Below are 5813 nucleotides of genomic sequence, written 5' to 3' on the forward strand. Positions count from 1 at the left end.
CTTTAAAAAAAAGGTGGGCATGGTGACCTAGTGAAGAAGTAAAATTATTAATTTGGGCAAACAGGGAAGAAGAAACAATAGAAGAGAAACTGTGTAAAGATATATAATAGCTATGGCACATCTCACCAATTTTTCTGGTGAGGCAGGAAGTGAGTCAGTGGTGAGTAAGTGGGTAAAGAATTGGGGTGACAATGTAAAAGGTTTGTAGCTGTTGCTTTGGTAACATATCAGATCCCTTTAAAGATAAACCTAGGGATGCTAAGCTGTGGGCAGATTCAAACTGAGGTTAAATGGAATTAACTTGTCATTGATTTGACTATCATACATGTGTGATTTCCTTGAGCAGCAGGGGCTGGCATGGAGCACAGAAAAACCAATAGACTTGAAAGTGGACCAACTGGGTCAGGGTGTTAGGAAGATGAGAACTAAGGAAGTTAAAGTTGGAAGGGAAAACCTCAGAGTGGTAGAAGGGTGCAGAGGTGGACTGTATGCTGGTGTTCAGGTTAACTAGGAAGATAAGGGAGAATAAAAGAAATAAAGGAAGGGATTATTCTTTTAGTCAGTTATTTATCAAACATGCAAATCTACCATGTAGCGCTGTAAGTGAGACACTGGGGATACACGTATGAGCAGAACACAACTCTGGCCTTTAAGGGTCTTGCTATCCTATGGATAAAAGGACTAGTCTTCACTTTGAATGTTCTAAAGAGGATCCAAGTCCATAGGAAAGAAAGCCACTGAGGTGATTTAAACTCAGTAATTAATTGTTATAAGGACAAGAGTATAACTAAAAACCAAAGGGCAGGGAGTACAATTGCTCTTCTATAAGGACTAGAAACAGAAATAGGAAAGCTTTACCTTTTCTCTCTCTCTCTCTCTCTCTCTCTCTCTCTCTCTCTCTCTCTCTCTTTTTTAAAGATTTTATCTATCCATTCATGAGAGACACAGAGAGAGAGGCAGAGGGAGAAGCAGGCTCCAGGCAGGGAGCCCGATGTGGGACTCGATCCCGGGTCTCCAGGATCACACCCTGGGCTGAAGACAGCGCTAAACCGCTGGGCCACCAGGGCTGCCCAGCTTTCCCTTTTCAGTTCCTGTTTTTATTGCGTCCTCTCATCTCATATCTTTGAATCTTTTTTATCTACAGTCTGGTTTTCTCTACACTCTTATTATATCTTCTTCTTGATGTTTTAGTACCTCCCAGTTAATAATCCAACCAAATGAGATTAGTGTCACCACATACTGATAACAAATTATGGGGGGAAAGTTGATTAGCTCACCCTACTGAGGAATTGATTCCCTCTGGGTCAGATGTCCGCCATTCAATCAACAGCTATATCCAAGGGTTGCAGCATTACTTATTCAAAACATAAGGAAATGTGAATGGTGAAGAGACTCAAGAGGAAGAAAAAAAATGTTCAAGGGGTCAGTCTTAGAGGGGAAACTTTGGTGAATCTTTTATTTGTTCTCACTGCAATGAAGTGAATGCGTGAAGTAAACAATTGCATCAACTATTTACTGTACTATGTTCAAGGAACTACAATGTGCTTTAGTGGGTTGAAAGGCCTTAGCTTGAGTTTCCTGCAAGTAAAGACTGAGGCAAAGGCTTGTCTACAGATAGTTTATTTAGAAATGTGATCTCAGAAAGGAGGAGTGGTGGTTCGGGTCACAAAACAAGGGAAATCCAACTGGTCATCAATCCTGAATGACTTTCTAAAGTTTTTTTTTTAATAAATTAATTTTTATTGGTGTTCAGTTTACCAACATACAGAATAACACCCAGTGCTCATCCCGTCAAGTGTCCCCCTCAGTGCCCGTCACCCATTCACCCCCACCCCCCGCCCTCCTCCCCCTCCACCACCCCTAGTTCATTTCCCAGAGTTAGAAGTCTTTATGCTCTGTCTCCCTTTCTGATATTTCCCACACATTTCTTCTCCCTTCCCTTATATCCCCTTTCACTATTATTCATATTCCCCAAATGAATGAGAACATACACTGTTTGTCCTTCTCCGATTGACTTACTTCACTCAGCATAATACCCTCCAGTTCCATCCACGTTGAAGCAAATGGTGGGTATTTGTCGTTTCTAATGGCTGAGTAATATTGCATTATATGCATAAACCACATCTTCTTTATCCATTCATCTTTCAATGGACACCGAGGCTCCTTCCACAGTTTGGCTATTGTGGACATGGCTGCTAGAAACATCGGGGTGCAGGTGTCCCGGCGTTTCATTGCATCTGAATCTTTGGGGTAAATCCCCAGCAGTGCAATTGCTGGGTCATAGGGCAGGTCTATTTTAATTCTTTGAGGAACCTCCACACAGTTTTCCAGAGTGGCTGCACCAGTTCACATTCCCACCAACAGTGTAAGAGGGTTCCCTTTTCTCCGCATCCTCTCCAACATTTGTTGTTTCCTGCCTTGTTAATTTTCCCCATTCTCACTGGTGTGAGGTGGTATCTCATTGTGGTTTTGATTTGTATTTCCCTGATGGCAAGTGATGCAGAGCATTTTCTCATGTGCATGTTGGCCATGTCTATGTCTTCCTCTGTGAGATTTCTCTTCATGTCTTTTGCCCATTTCATGATTGGATTGTTTGTTTCTTTGGTGTTGAGTTGAATAAGTTCTTTATAGATCTTGGAAACTAGCCCTTTATCTGATATGTTATTTGCAAATATCTTCTCCCATTCTGTAGGTTGTCTTTTGAGTTTTGTTGACTGTATCCTTTGCTGTGCAAAAGCTTCTTATCTTGATGAAGTCCCAATAGTTCATTTTTGCTTTTGTTTCTTTTGCTTTCGTGGATGTATCTTGCAAGAAGTTACTGTGGCCGAGTTCAAAAAGGGTGTTGCCTGTGTTCTGCTCTAGGATTTTGATGGAATCTTGTCTCACATTTAGATCTTTCATCCATTTTGAGTTTATCTTTGTGTATGGTGCAAGAGAGTGGTCTAGTTTCATTCTTCTGCATGTGGATGTCCAATTTTCCCAGCACCATTTATTGAAGAGACTGTCTTTCTTCCAGTGGATCGTCTTTCCTCCTTTATCGAATATTAGTTGACCATAAAGTTCAGGGTCCACTTCTGGGTTCTCTATTCTGTTCCATTGATCTATGTGTCTGTTTTTGTGCCAGTACCACACTGTCTTGATGACCACAGCTTTGTAGTACAACCTGAAATCTGGCATTGTGATGCCCCCAGATATGGTTTTCTTTTTTAAAATTCCCCTGGCTATTCGGGGTCTTTTCTGATTCCACACAAATCTTAAAATAATTTGTTCTAACTCTCTGAAGAAAGTCCATGGTATTTTGCTAGGGATTGCATTAAATGTGTAAATTGCCCTGGGTAACATTGACATTTTCACAATATTAATTCTGCCAATCCATGAGCATGGAATATTTTTCCATCTCTTTGTGTCTTCCTCAATTTCTTTCAGAAGTGTTCTATAGTTTTTAGGGTATAGATCCTTTACCTCTTTGGTTAGGTTTATTCCTAGGTATCTTATGCTTTTGGGTGCAATTGTAAATGGGATTGACTCCTTAATTTCTCTTTCTTCAGTCTCATTGTTAGTGTATAGGAATGCCATTGATTTCTGGGCATTGATTTTGTATCCTGCCATGCTACCAAATTGCTGTATGAGTTCTAGCAATCTTGGGGTGGAGGCTTTTGGGTTTTCTATGTAGAGTATCAAGTCATCGGCGAAGAGGGAGAGTTTGACTTCTTCTTTGCCAATTTGAATGCCTTTAATGTCTTTTTGTTGTCTGATTGCTGAGGCTAGGACTTCCAATACTATGTTGAATAGCAGTGGTGAGAGTGGACATCCCTGTCTGGTTCCTGATCTTAGGGGAAAGGCTCCAAGTGCTTCCCCATTGAGAATGATATTTGCTGTGGGCTTTTCGTAGATGGCTTTTAAGATGTCAAGGAAAGTTCCCTCTATCCCTACACTCTGAAGAGTTTTGATCAGGAATGGATGCTGTATTTTGTCAAATGCTTTCTCTGCATCTAATGAGAGGATCATATGGTTCTTGGTTTTTCTCTTGCTGATATGATGGATCACATTGATTGTTTTACGAGTGTTGAACCAGCCTTGTGTCCCGGGGATAAATCCTACTTGGTCATGGTGAATAATTTTCTTAATGTGTTGTTGGATCCTATTAGCTAGTATATTGTTGAGAATTTTTGCATCCATGTTCATCAGGGATATTGGTCTGTAATTCTCCTTTTTGGTGGGGTCTTTGTCTGGTTTTGGAATTAAGGTGATGCTGGCCTCATAGAATGAATTTGGAAGTACTCCATCTCTTTCTATCTTTCCAAACAGCTTTAGTAGAATAGGTATGATTTCTTCTTTAAACGTTTGATAGAATTCCCCTGGGAAGCCATCTGGCCCTGGACTCTTGTGTCTTGGGAGGTTTTTGATGACTGCTTCAATTTCCTCCCTGGTTATTGGCCTGTTCAGGTTTTCTATTTCTTCCTGCTCCAGTTTTGGTAGTTTGTGGCTTTCCAGGAATGCGTCCATTTCTTCTAGATTGCCTAATTTATTGGTGTATAGCTGTTCATAATATGTTTTTAAAATCGTTTGTATTTCCTTGGTGTTGGTAGTGATCTCTCCTTTCTCATTCATGATTTTATTAATTTGAGTCTTCTCTCTCTTCTTTTTAATAAGGTTGGCTAATGGTTTATCTATCTTATTAATTCTTTCAAAGAACCAACTCCTGGTTCTATTGATCTGTTCCACAGTTCTTCTGGTCTCAATTTCGTTGAGTTCTGCTCGAATTTTAATTAACTCTCTTCTTCTGCTGGGCATCGGGTCGATTTGCTGCTTCTTCTCTAGCTCCTTTATGTGTAAGGTTAGCTTTTGTATTTGAGTTCTTTCCAGTTTTTGAATGGATGCTTGTATTGCGATGTATTTCCCCCTCAGGACTGCTTTTGCTGCATCCCAAAGATTTTGAACAGTTGTATCTTCATTCTCATTAGTTTCCATGAATCTTTTTAATTCTTCCTTAATTTCCTGGTTGACCCTTTTATCTTTTAGCAGGATGGTCCTTAACCTCCACGTGTTTGAGGTCCTTCCAAACTTCTTGTTGTGATTGAGTTCTAATTTCAAGGCCTTATGGTCTGAGAATATGCAGGGGACGATCCCAATCTTTTGGTATCGGTTCAGACCCGATTTGTGACCCAGTATGTGGTCTATTCTGGAGAAAGTTCCATGTGCACTTGAGAAGAATGTGTATTCAGTTGAGTTTGGATGTAAAGTTCTGTAGATATCTGTGAAATCTATCTGGTCCAGTGTATCATTTAAAGCTCTCGTTTCTTTGGAGATGTTGTGCTTAGAAGACCTGTCAAGGGTAGAAAGGAGCTAGATTGAAGTCACCAAGTATAAGTGTATTATTATCTAAGTATTTCTTCACTTGGTTAATAATTCGTTTAAGTATTTGGCAGCTCCCACATTCGGGGCATATATATTGAGGATTGTTAAGTCCTCTTGCTGGATAGATCCTTTAAGTATGACATAGTGTCCCTCTTCATCTCTCACTACTGTCTTCGGGGTAAATTTTAGTTTATCTGATATAAGGATGGTTACCCCTGCTTTCTTTTGAGAACCATTTGAATGGTAAATGGCTCTCCAACCTTTTATTTTCAGGTTGTAGGTGTCCTTCTGTCTAAAATGAGTCTCTTGTAGACAGCAAATAGATGGGTCCTGCTTTTTTATCCAGTCTGAAACCCTGCGCCTTTTGATGGGGTCATTAAGCCTGTTCACGTTCAGAGTTACTATTGACAGATATGAGTTTAGTGTCATCATGATATCTATTTAGTCCTTGTTTT

Source organism: Nyctereutes procyonoides, unplaced genomic scaffold (assembly GCF_905146905.1).
Source record: "Nyctereutes procyonoides isolate TBG_1078 unplaced genomic scaffold, NYPRO_anot_genome, whole genome shotgun sequence".
NCBI lineage: Eukaryota > Metazoa > Chordata > Mammalia > Carnivora > Canidae > Nyctereutes > Nyctereutes procyonoides.